Here is a 12249-nt window from a genome sequence, read left to right on the forward strand (position 1 = left end):
ACGATGCATCAAGCTCGAATTTTCGCAATCATCCTCGCTGTGTTTCTGGCAATTTAATATGCGAGGGAAAAAAGGGATCCTAAATAGAAAGAGAGGCAGACAGAACGGGGCGAAACTTGGAAATGCATCTTGCGATAAGACGTAGAATTTAAATATTGCAACGAAAGTCGAGTTTTTCCCCTTACATTATTTATGAAGTAAAGCACAAGCTCAACTACCAAGTTTCCGCTGTAAGAACGTACAAAAAAAATCGGATACATTCGTGTAATCTGAAATTTATATTTTTGCGAGCTATTTTGTTTTGTATACTTAAGATAAGCCGAAATATACACGTCATAAGCCCAACCATCAATTATATTTTTTACTCAAGTTAGGTATAATTGATACTTATGATGTAATATTAATATGCAAATCGCTGTTTTTTTTCTAAACCACGTGCTTCGATTTATCGAATTATTTATTTTTTAGGTTTTTAGGTTTTATTATAATTTTGTTTTTGTTCCAATTTTTCCAACATTTACATTAATTTTATTTTTATTTTAAAATTTAACTTCTCGTAATTCGAAACCTATGCTATTTAGCATCGTGCTGTGCACGATAATGTATTTTATTTTTTTTCTTGAAAATTACTGATTTTATGAAAAAAATAAAAGAAATAAAGCAGTTTCTAAATAAATCAAACTTTTTAATGCATATTTTTAGATGATCATATCCGGCTCATTGAAAAGTTCTAATAAAAAATTGAATAAGGGTTGCTAGTTTCATCCCCTTATAACAATAGGGGAGGCTGAAAAAAATATTAATAAATAACTTCTTTACTAGTAGAAAATATCCATCTAATTTCATTTCTTTAACTTGTTCCAAATTTGAGAAAAAAAATAAAAACTTAATTTTTACCCCCATTTTTGGAGGAGTGATTCATGAGTAACTCCACAGGGAGGGATGTAGGAGTATATGTTTATATGAAAAATCCCTCTTAATTTTCGACAAAAAATCATCTAAAATTTTTCACACTTGTTAAGAAATACCCTATATAATAAAGAATGAATAAAATTTAAATTTATAACTTGCGGCAAGAAAAATAACTCGCATTTAAGCTAATGACACTTTAAAGTGCTCCTAAATAGATTTATAATTTAAAGAATATTCTCTTTATAACCTATATTTATAAAAATATAAATTATCCTAGAATCATTTATATAAAGAATGTAATTTAACAAATTTATAGATGCTCGAATATTCTTGGAGCGTTTTCTAATTGAAGTGTGATCGAGTACATTAAGCTCTAGTCCAAATCCGGCAGATTTATATATAAGTCGGGTAGAATACAAGATACTTTTATTTTCAAGAATAAACGTTCCACATGAGTTTTATTATTCCGGCGACGAGAAGGGACCGTAATAATCGCGAAGGAATTTTAATCAGTTAAAAATAAGACCCTATTGTTAATAGAACGCATAAAACTTCCCCCTCGCGTTAGCTCCCCCCTCCCCTTCCGCGCGCTGGCGGTTGCAAAAATTCAATCCCTCGAACCGTCCAATGGCGTGTCACACGACATGAGTAACATCCATTTGTTGATTAAACCTCACGTACGCGAATAAATCTACGCCGAACTTAGCTTCGTTCCGCAAGTCGTCGTTTTCATGGGGAGAAGCGATTCTCATTAACGAAAATGACTCGCGACCATTATTATTATGAAGAGAGCTGCAATTATTTATGATACGTACGCAACACGTACGTCCACTGTTCCTTCTCCGAGTCTGAGAAGTCGACAAGGTTTTGCGATCGTTCTCTCCTTCTCTCTCTCTCTCTCTCTTTCTCGGTCTCTTAAGAAAAGTCCCGCAAACGCTTCCGCCATCGGATCGTCCTTTGATAAACGATCAACCTCAACCGGACGCGGAGCCCTGTTTTCCGCGACGAACCGGGACATCATAAGGGAATAACCGCACGAATGAGAGCCACTGATCCGCTCCGACTGCTTTCCTCCTCGCGTGATAAACGATCCAGCTGCATCAGCGATACCGCCAGTGATCTCAGACGGAGAAACGGAGCGGATTACGATCGCTAATCGGTTTTGATGTACGATAAATCGTGCCTCCGCCCTACTTACCTCGCGCAGATTTTATCTCTTTTCGGATTTTTTTCGCAAGGACGGGTCGATAGCGGGTATTTACTGAAACCAAACAGAGCAATATTAACTCTGATCTTTGCGGTATCAACGAAAGAAGTCGTGTATCGTAACCATACAACTCATTTCATTCGATCTTTAATCCCATCGTTTTTAAATATTAGATATATCAATTCTGATATGTGAAAGATGATCGTGAATTAGTATTTATGTTCCACATAAAAACCTTCCAAAATAATTTGTAAAATTCGAGATATTTATTTTGGAAGGAGAGATTCCATTTCTTAATATTTCTAAAAATGTTCTAGGAATTAAATATAGAAATTTTTAAATTTTTTGGTTAATTAGCCACTTGAGTTAAGAATGAATTAAAAATGAGTATTGGAGGAAATTGCAATTGTTTATTTTATAAGTAAGAGATTATTTAATATACTTAAAAATTCTACATAAAAAAGACTAGAAATAAGGGACTTAAAACTGTATCGCATTAAGACCTTTTTTAAGGCAATTTTTAATTGATTTAAACTTCCAATTGAATACATATATACAAAATTCAATTATTTTAAAATATTAAATGCTATATTAATTCCAATATGAAAGATAATCATGAACTGGCATTTATAGCCCATACAATAAAAGTAGTAATTTGTACAATTCAAGTGATTTAATTGAAAACAGATTCCATTTCTTAATTAATATTCTAAAAAATGTTTGAGGAATTAAACGTAGGACCAAAATTTTTTTTATCAATCACGAGCCGTTGAATTAAAGATGAGTATCGAAATTTTTTACAAAAAAGAGAGATAAAATATTGAGGAAAACGTGAGAGTCACTGATAGAAAACCCATCGTATCAGCTCCTGCGGCGATATTAAATGGCGTACAGTCAATGACTCCGCCTAGGAAGTCGAGAGGCACAAAAACCAGGAGGAATCTAAGCAAACGGTAAACTCGCTGCTCGATGTTGTTAAGTTCGACTCGCTTCGCTGTAAACCATACCATACTAAATCGCGAGCGAGACAAACGAAAGAGACCTCTAATCGGCCGACTAAACTTAATTGCATTTCACGCACATATGGAATATTACAATTTCGCGTCTCCCATCCTACGCCGCTCAAGCGCAAATTACGTAATTACGTAATACTCGGTATATCCTTTTGATGAATTACACGGTGTTAAAGTGACAGTTTAACGGAACGCGAAATGATTTGTACACGTCAGGAGATATCGTAATTATCAACGAGAGCGAAGGCGTACACCTAACATTCAAGCGGAGATCCTTTGTTGTAGCCCGCTGGAAACGAGGCTTCCAACTCTGCAATCTTCTCCTTCGAACTATACGGTTCGGCCGGCGCCGGTATTACATCCTGCGGCAAATCGAGCGAGTCGTGCTGGGGAAGGTTGGAACGGAGTATTTAAGATCGAAAGTAGCACGGAAGATGTCAAATCGCGAGAGATTTGTGTATGTTTTAGGGTTCCAGGCTAATAGCCCGGTTCATTGGAATCTAATTTCTAAGTTAGAGTCTTGTAATCTACAGGAGATGGACAAAATAATGAACACCAGAAAAATAAATACTATATTTGATATTGAGCCATCATTTGCCTTTAATACAGCTTCAATCCTCCTTGGGATAGAATCATACAATTTTTAAATAGTCTCCAATGGAATATTGTCCCATTCTTCTATCAAATAATGCCATTTTTCAAGATGGCATTATTTCAACGTCATCCATACACCTAGCTAGAAAATCTTGATTTGCATCAAATTGTACTTCAACATCTTCTCTGACCGGCACAATTACTTGATTTAAATATCATTGGATCATTGAACTGTGGGCAGTTTTGGGAAAGAGAGTGAGAAGCAGATATTTCCTCCTCCAACATCTCTAAAGCGATTGGCAGACATTTTGATAAAAGAATGGGACAATATTTCACTGAGGACAATATTCCACTGACTATTTAAAAAATGTACGATTCTATTCCAAGGAGAATTGAAGCTGTATTAAAGTCAAATGGTGGCCCAATATCTTATTAATAAACAGATATAGTATATTTTTCAGGTGTCACATTATTTTGTCTACTCCTTGTATTCAACTCGAACTGTCGAGGGAGACAATATTGTCGTGAGCCACAAAAGAAAAATTGAGATTTTCTTAAAAAAAGAAAAAAAGCTTATCTTCTTCTAATTCTTGAACAATTATCCTTATTGTCATTCTTTGCATAGCAATTTATAGCGAAACAGCTGTAAACCATAAATATTATCTCTTCTTTGATTCCCATATTTTTTCAATCCAATGTACTTCGAAACGTGTCCATTTAAAGATTAAAATGGATTATTTATACATACAAATATATATGAAAGCGTCTCTGTCATATCTCTTGGAAAGCAGGTTAGTGAAAAAAGAGAAGTAACATTGATGGCATCAAGAGACGAATTATCCAACGAGAAAATGGAAGGAAATGGATGTCTAAAGTTGAAAATAGCATGGAAATGTCGAAAATACGAAAGAGTATATATTTCATACAATATGAAAATAACGTGTAATATTGGAATAAAATTTCCCTCTCCTCTTTCTCTCTCTCTCTCTCTCTCTCTCTCTCTCTCTCTCTCTCTCTCTAAGTCAAAATTTAATCAGTTTAACTCAAATTATCGAACACAATATTATTGAACGCTCTAGATAATATTCTTCAACTCTCATATTTTTTTTGAGTCCAACGTATTTTTCGAAACGCATTTAAAGATTAAAATGGATTATACACACAAATAAAAGATGGTATCTCTGTCATATCTCGAAAAGGGGACTAGTGGAAAAAGAGGAGTAATGAAGTTTTGGCGGCATCAAGGGACAAACTACAGCGACGGCGAACGCGGAGCATGAATATTTAAGCTGATTATTTTGCAGTTATTCATCGGTTAAGTTCCAAACGAGCCCGGTGGCAACTTAGTTACGGAGCCGCAGTTAAGAACTTTAGCGGAGTCGCGCGCGCGCGCGCTTTCCATCTCCATTTTGCGCCTTCCGTCGTTCGCGCTACGATTTAATTTATTGCGAGCGATCTAATTTCACGGCGACATTATAGCCCGACCGCATTAGGGCGATCGTTGGCCGATTCCGTCTACGTGGAAGAAATAACAGCCGGCATTTATTCCGCGCGACGACTGTCGCGATAACAGTTCGACGCCAAACACGAGCGGTTTAAAATTAAATAGCTAGTCAATTCGATCCTAGAAACTACACTTGGAAATAAGCGTCGCGTCAGTTAATTTAAATTATAATTTGTAATTGTCATTTGTAAGTGCGAGACGCGAGAAGGCTGGAATTCCTCTGTTGCACATTAGTCTGTATACAAGCGAAGCAATTTCCATGGTAAATGGCTGGTATAGGAAAGACGTAGGTGTTTTCGAAGGTTCTTTCCAGCCTTGAATCTCCCAGGGCTCCTCCAGGTCGACGGCTCAAAGTGAATTCGAAAGTACGATAATCGAAAAAGTTGACGATCACTGTATCAGACCGTCGAGGAGATGGAAGATTGAGACGAAGTGCATTCGAGACATCGAGACCAAGTTGAAACGGCAGGAACCAAAGTTTCGATTCAGTCTACACACAGTCTCTTTCCCCTTTGAGCTGTAGAATTACGCGACGACTACATCGAAGGTGTAGTATAAGCGCAAATTTTCAAACGTCTCGTAGAGACTAAACTTGGTTGATATGATTCCGTCTACCCCGAGTATCGCACTATGGTTTCATCTCTGAACGCGATTCGAGTCTATTCGCGCATTTCTGCTCTCCCACACATCTCATTCGAAAGATACATTTACAAGAGAAGTTTAAAAAAAGATCTAATAACCATGTAATTTCCCTGATCGGCAAGAAATTCCCTACAATTTAAAAATTTTACTTTGATCTTTTAAAAATTTAATTTCCAAATTTTCTCAAAATTTTAAATACAAAGCACTCTTCAAGCAAATTATTCCGAAATTTAATTTACCGAGTCTTCAAAAAAAAAAAAGGAGATAAATAAATCGGTTAAAGAGACCATCGTTGCATCCTGCAATTTGCTTCCCTACTCGCGTCACTATGCATCGACTTGAAGTTCACCGTCGATGTGGCAAATACATAACGACCCCCCCGTGTCCGACCCCTGCCACTCCATTTTCATACGTAATATTGTTATTGCTATGCGCGATGATGGCATACTGGGGTGCAATTTTCCTTCGATCATTGCATTCCGACACATTTCATTCTTGACGTGTTACGTTCTTGGGATGCATATTCCAAGAGTACACGATGCATCCGCGTATTAAATCTCCGTTAGGATCTACGTTCGACTTTTCACTCGCGGCAAATATATGGAAATAGCGAGATGATGGTAACTAATCGACGAGATTGGGGGCGTCAAATTTTTATTTCTATTTTCAAGATAGTTCAGTTCTCTCCTTCGGTTCCTTAGTAACTCCCTTCGACACAATAAGCTCAAAAAAAATCCGCGCGCGGATTCTTTTGTGAGGAGATTTAAAGAACCACTCTTGAGATTGCTTCCAAACAACAATTTTAGTCGAAGTACCTTTATAAATCTATAATAATATAGAAAGGTGACAGATACTTTGATTATTTCTCAAGATTTTCGCAAATCAGATTCGAAGATAATCTGTATTCTTTTACAATTTAAGAGCATCTGCGGCTCGGTAATGATTCAATGTATCTGGCTGCAGGAGAAAAATTGATTGTACGTCCTGAAAGAGACTAAAACATCGGGTAACGAGTTTACAGATATTTCCTCGCAAATTAATACGCAGATTATTTCTGTGTTTCGGAGTAAAAAAGAGTAAGGGAAAATATTAAAAGTACACGCAAACAATGCTCCGTTGAAACATCGACGGGATCCTAATTAGCGAAAAAAAAAGAAAAAGAAGGAAAAAAAAATCGCTCTTCAAGTCGCCAACTTCGACCGCTACCCTTATACAGGATAACCGGCGGGATTCAATATAAACGAAAGTGAAGTAAGCTCGGAGCGCACAGTAGTATTCGCGTGTTTTCGCTCGTTCCTCCCTTTTTGTTCGAAACTTTTAAATCCCATTCTTACATCCCTCCCTCCTCTTCTTTTTTTTTGGTCCAAAACTGTCTGCGCACCCGTAATAACCGCGTGGAAAGAATAGATGAGAGAGAAAAAGAGAGAGAGAGAGAGAAAGGAGTAATCCCTAACTTCGCGAAGAGGAGTCGCATCGCGATATATATTCATCCGCACCGTCGCTCCGCTAGCTTGACTACGGTCCACTGTTTGTCACCCGAGGGAAAGAGGACGAGGGGGAGGGGGAGGGGGAGGGGGAGGGGGAGGGAGAAGGGGAGTCCGTGTTCTCTCATCGCGCTTCTTCCACCGCGTGTCTCCTTTCTCTTCCTCTCCGCGTCTCCCTCTTCCTCCATCGCTCTTCAGTTCCCAAATTTCGCCCTGTCCTCCCCCCCTGCCCCACCCCTCCTCTCTTCTTGCCGCCTCGTCGCCGACATCGGAATGCGCTTTTCCACCTTGTTCGCCGCTTCTCCTCTCTACCTCCGGCCGTTCTCTATTTCTCTTTAGTAGCGCGTCTCCCTTGGCGCATGTTTTCCTCCACATTCTCCTCTATATCCTCTCTGCATCCGTTTGTGATCTTGCACACCGTTCGCCCTCTCTCTCTCTCTCTCTCTCTTTCTCTCTTTGTCGCCTTTATCCCTCTGCTGTCGTCCGTTTACGTTTCCAGGCGCACGGGCAGCTTCTCCCCAATTCCCATGTATTTTTGGACGCAGCGCCGCGGAAACAGTTCAACGACCCCCCTTAGTCTCCGAATTGGAACGTACGTACATAGGTACATACGTACCGTACATGCAACGTCCGTGCACCGACGAGAAAATTCTGATTGATTGTCGTCGTACATCGCGCGACGAGTACCCGACTACGATATTACGACTCCCCTTCTCGTCCCCCACCCCCGCTCTTCTCTCTAACGAGTCTCTCTCGTCGGATACACTTTCGGCTCTTTCTGCTTTACGGCCCGAGAAACGCTCCCGCGACCAAATGGCTCCAAGTGCATCAAAGTATAAGTACGTCGCTAGAGAGTCCACGACTAGAGAAAGAGAGGAGTACCGCTGGAATGTACTCACGTTCCAAATGTTTTCCCCCCCTTTTCGAGAATCGTATTCGTACACACACACATAGGGTGTTTCTTAATAAGTGCGAAAAATTTTAGGAGATGATTCTTTGTCGAAAATTTAGGGGGGTTTTTCATATAAGCATTAAAAAGTTCTAACAAAAAATTGAATAGGGGTTGCCAGTTTCATCCCCTTATAACAATACGGGGGGCTGAAAAAAATATTAATAAATAACCTTTTTTACTAGTAGAAAATATCCACCTAATTTCATTCCTTTAACCTGTTCCAAATTTCCAAGAAAAAAATAAAAACCTAATTTTTACCCCCATTTTTGGAGGAGTGTAACTCCACGGGGAGGGATGTAGGAGTATATGTTTATATGAAAAACCTCCCTTAATTTTCGACAAAGAATCATCTCCTAAAATTTTTCGCACTTATTAAGAAACACCCTGTATACGCTCAAATTATCATTAGGAACGGTGTTATCTTAATAGTATCGGGTAGATTAAATTCAAGTGGCCGTCACGCGCTTAATTCAAGATTTATGGACCGTCAGCGCGAGCGCAGTTACAGTTACACTGCGCGTTGCAACTGTTATTATTGTCGCTTGACGTACATGTACACTCGGGGTGGGGGGTAGGGGAGGGTATCGTCGTTTCGTAAATATCTATAACTTTACGAACGGACGAGCGAGAGCGAGTTGTATCCCTCCTCCCCATTCCTTTTATTTTTCATTATCCGCAGATTGATCCGCGCGCGCGATATCATCTGACGCAAAAACAATTTCCGACACGCGCTTTCTATGATTCTTGCGCGCAAAACATTATCGTCGCGGTTATCGAAACGCATCGATGCGCGCTCGATCTTCTCGCGGATGCGAGGAGACGGGCTCTTTGATCGCCGCGAGAAGAGAGGGGGGAGGGGGAGGGGGCGCAAGAAAGTGGGTATAGGCAGCGGAGCAACGTTGTAAAGCGTTTGAACGCTTCGGAGGCAAAGCGCGGAAAATTAAAACGAACCACAGAGAGGAACGAGTCAGGTCGTTTTCCACTCTCCTTTTCCACCCTCGGCTTTTCCATTCGCGGTCTTTATCCATCCACCCTCCCTCCCCTCGCTTCGCCACTTTCCCCCTTCCCCCTCTTTCCTCACCTCCCCCTACCGAGCATGCCGCAGGCGTACTCGGGTATAACGCGCATTATTGTACGAAATTAATAAAGATCAAACCTGTCTACTAGTCGTAAAAAGCGTCGTTACGAGCGACGCGATAAAAGGCGACTTGAAGTAAACGCGATGGGGAAAACGGCTTCTCATTTCTTTTTTTTTTTTTTTTACCTCGACATGCTGCTTTACATACTGCTCACATACTGATATATTGATATATGTATTTCTTCTTTTTTTATATATAAAATCGTTTACGCATAATAAGGCGAGTTTTTTATGGACAAGGTTGGGTCCTGGTCAAGATTCCGTCGAGTCTGATTATAATTTTATTCGACGAGCATACATAAGTCGCTTACTTAATCGCATTTTTAAGCAAAAAAGGGTCTCAAAGTCACGCTCCAGCGTGACCAAGGTTATTGACAATCGCAGGAACGAGGAGATTGGATTTCGAGCGGCGTTTATTCCGCCGAATGTTAATACAAGGTCGAGTGGCGCGCGGAGACAAATTGACCTCCGTTAGTTTTAATGGCGCGGCCGCAGCTTCGAGTAGTTGTAGCGCGAATAGATAATGGGAGACCGCTCTCTATAGCCGAATGATAATATTCCGGAGCGTCAACCGTCGAAGCGTGTACTTGGGAGGGCGGAAAATGGGCTCGCGGCCCGGAAACAGCCCTGTCTGTCGCCTCTGTCTGTCGAGGGGGCGGGGAAAACGCGGGATGTAAGTGGATCGTATAATCGGTACCGCTGTTAATTCGCGCGACTTGAAAAACGCCGCGGAAAAAAAGCTCCTCGTCAAGACCGATCGCGTCGTGATAGCGTCAAAACTAATGGAATGATCGAGTGGAGCGAGGCAAATTTTTATGCGCCTTTATCGATTTCTGTCCGTCATTGCAGTCGTATAAAAAAATTTTTTCAACCTCTCACCTTTGATAGAGAAGATAAAATGCGCGCGAAAACAATCAATTTTGTAATTAACAATATTTAACAATATCATTATCTTGGGGATTTAGAGCTTTACTCGAAATTGGAATGCGCGAAATGACGATTTTGCGAAATTAACGTTTAATTATTAAAAGTATTTGGAGAATGAAATGAAAATATCTCGCGAAATCGATGAAAAAGATGCGTTTCGCATGCGATGTGCGTGCGTTAAATTCCAGAGTTGGTCGCTCTTGAGGGTAATAATTCAACAGACGTTTCTTTGAGAACGCGCTGTCGAGAAAGAAAGGGGATGAGAAGAAAGATCCGGGATCGGGGATGAAAGAAGCGTAGGAAAAGAAGAGAGCAACAAGAAAAATCAAGGGAATACGGGAAAGCTTAAAAAGCGCGCCCTCGGCTCACCTTGGCTACTTGAAGAATCCTGGTAATCATCCGCGTATTACAAAAGAATGAAATTTATACTCTTTCTCTTTACGAAATAATTTCCTTTCCCTCGGTGTCTCGTTTCTTACCGTCCTCGCGATTGCGACGTAAGAATAATAATAATCGAGGAAGAATAAGACTCACCGTCTCTGTGGAAGCTGCCGTCTGATAACTGCTGTCGATACTGGTCGCTTGCCTCGTCCTTTCAACTTCTCAAATTGCCGGCAGATGTTTCATCTATGGACAGATAATGGGGAAGATTGAGATGGGACGGCGCAATTAAAGACAGATTGAAACAAACGATATTACATTGTTAGAAATGACGTAACGAAATTATTTCCAAAACGTCCATTACCACGAGACAGTTTTCATGTCTCATGTCGTGATTGAGCTTGTTTACAATAATTGGGGCGCTTTCGCAAAAGGTACCGATCATAATGTCAAAGTTATTAGGAATCGTATCGATTGCTCGTCCATTTCGTAAACGAATAATTAAACAAGTACACACGATGCGATCGATTCGCGGAAACTATGCTCGACGATATGTTTTTGGTCCGTGCCGGCCAAGCTTGATTAAACGGCGACCTGATTTTCTATGTGTGAATTTTATTATTCCCCCGATACACACATACGCGTTGAATGAAAGGCGCTAAATAGAGTTATGAGCATACGCCATTGAATATCCGACTGCTAATATTTCGGTCAAAGGGACGGAAATTATTTCATGAATGTGCCATGTCGAACGTGTGATTGGTTCGCTGCATTTGGGATCTGTAGCGAGCAATACATCTTTCTCTCCTACGCTATTGTACGTTCAATCTATATCGCCGAGATGGCTGTCATTGCGTTTCTATTTGCTCGATAATTCGCGCGAACATTATTCTCGACTAAATAAATGAATAAATCATGCGTCTCCCTCCCGCTCTCAGAGACAGAATTAAATAAAAGGCAAGAGATTCGATCGAGAGATTTCGTTGATGGAAATATGGCACGTGGGACAACTTCCAGATTTATCGTCGACCAATACACGATTCAATTTACGTTCTCAGATACCGTAGAAACACTGGCGCGATGCCACTGTGACAATATGTCCACCCTGTTTTTGACTCTCTCTCTCCAACCCTCTTTAGTCCGAAGCTTTTGCCAGGCAAATATGTATGTCGGGGCTATCTCCGACGTACGGTCGGCAAAAATTTTTCACTCTCTCTGACCAAGTCCCTCTCTGACCAACCGGCTGTTTGTTCTATCCTCCTTTCAAATAAAGTGACGCCGAGGATGTAACACCTGACATATTTGTCTTAACCGGGAAATTTACTTCCGTTCCTTAAAAAGTTTCCCGTCTCGCGCCATCTCTTACGCAGTCAGGATTTTTCGGGAGAAAAATGGGGAAGGGGAAAAAAAAGAAAAGGAAGGGATAATAAATTGAAAGAGACTTTTGCTGTTTTACTACGTCATAACAAAGACTTTGAGTTATCGTAAAACACGA

At 40.2% G+C, this 12249-nt stretch overlaps 1 long non-coding RNA gene across 1 annotated transcript in view; it reads right to left on the reverse strand.

The window, feature by feature from the left end:
• LOC145959484 (uncharacterized) overlaps positions 1-12249 on the reverse strand; it is a 72811-nt gene that overhangs the window by 53218 nt on the left and 7344 nt on the right. Inside the window, exon 2 of the long non-coding RNA XR_014435055.1 lies at positions 10908-11000. This is a non-coding gene — a long non-coding RNA (uncharacterized LOC145959484). The remainder of the gene's footprint in view (positions 1-10907; positions 11001-12249) is intronic.

Source organism: Camponotus vicinus, unplaced genomic scaffold (genome assembly GCF_025532165.1).
Source record: "Camponotus vicinus isolate PSW18456_S1 unplaced genomic scaffold, iyCamVici1.0 SCAF_1, whole genome shotgun sequence".
Taxonomy (NCBI): domain Eukaryota; kingdom Metazoa; phylum Arthropoda; class Insecta; order Hymenoptera; family Formicidae; genus Camponotus; species Camponotus vicinus.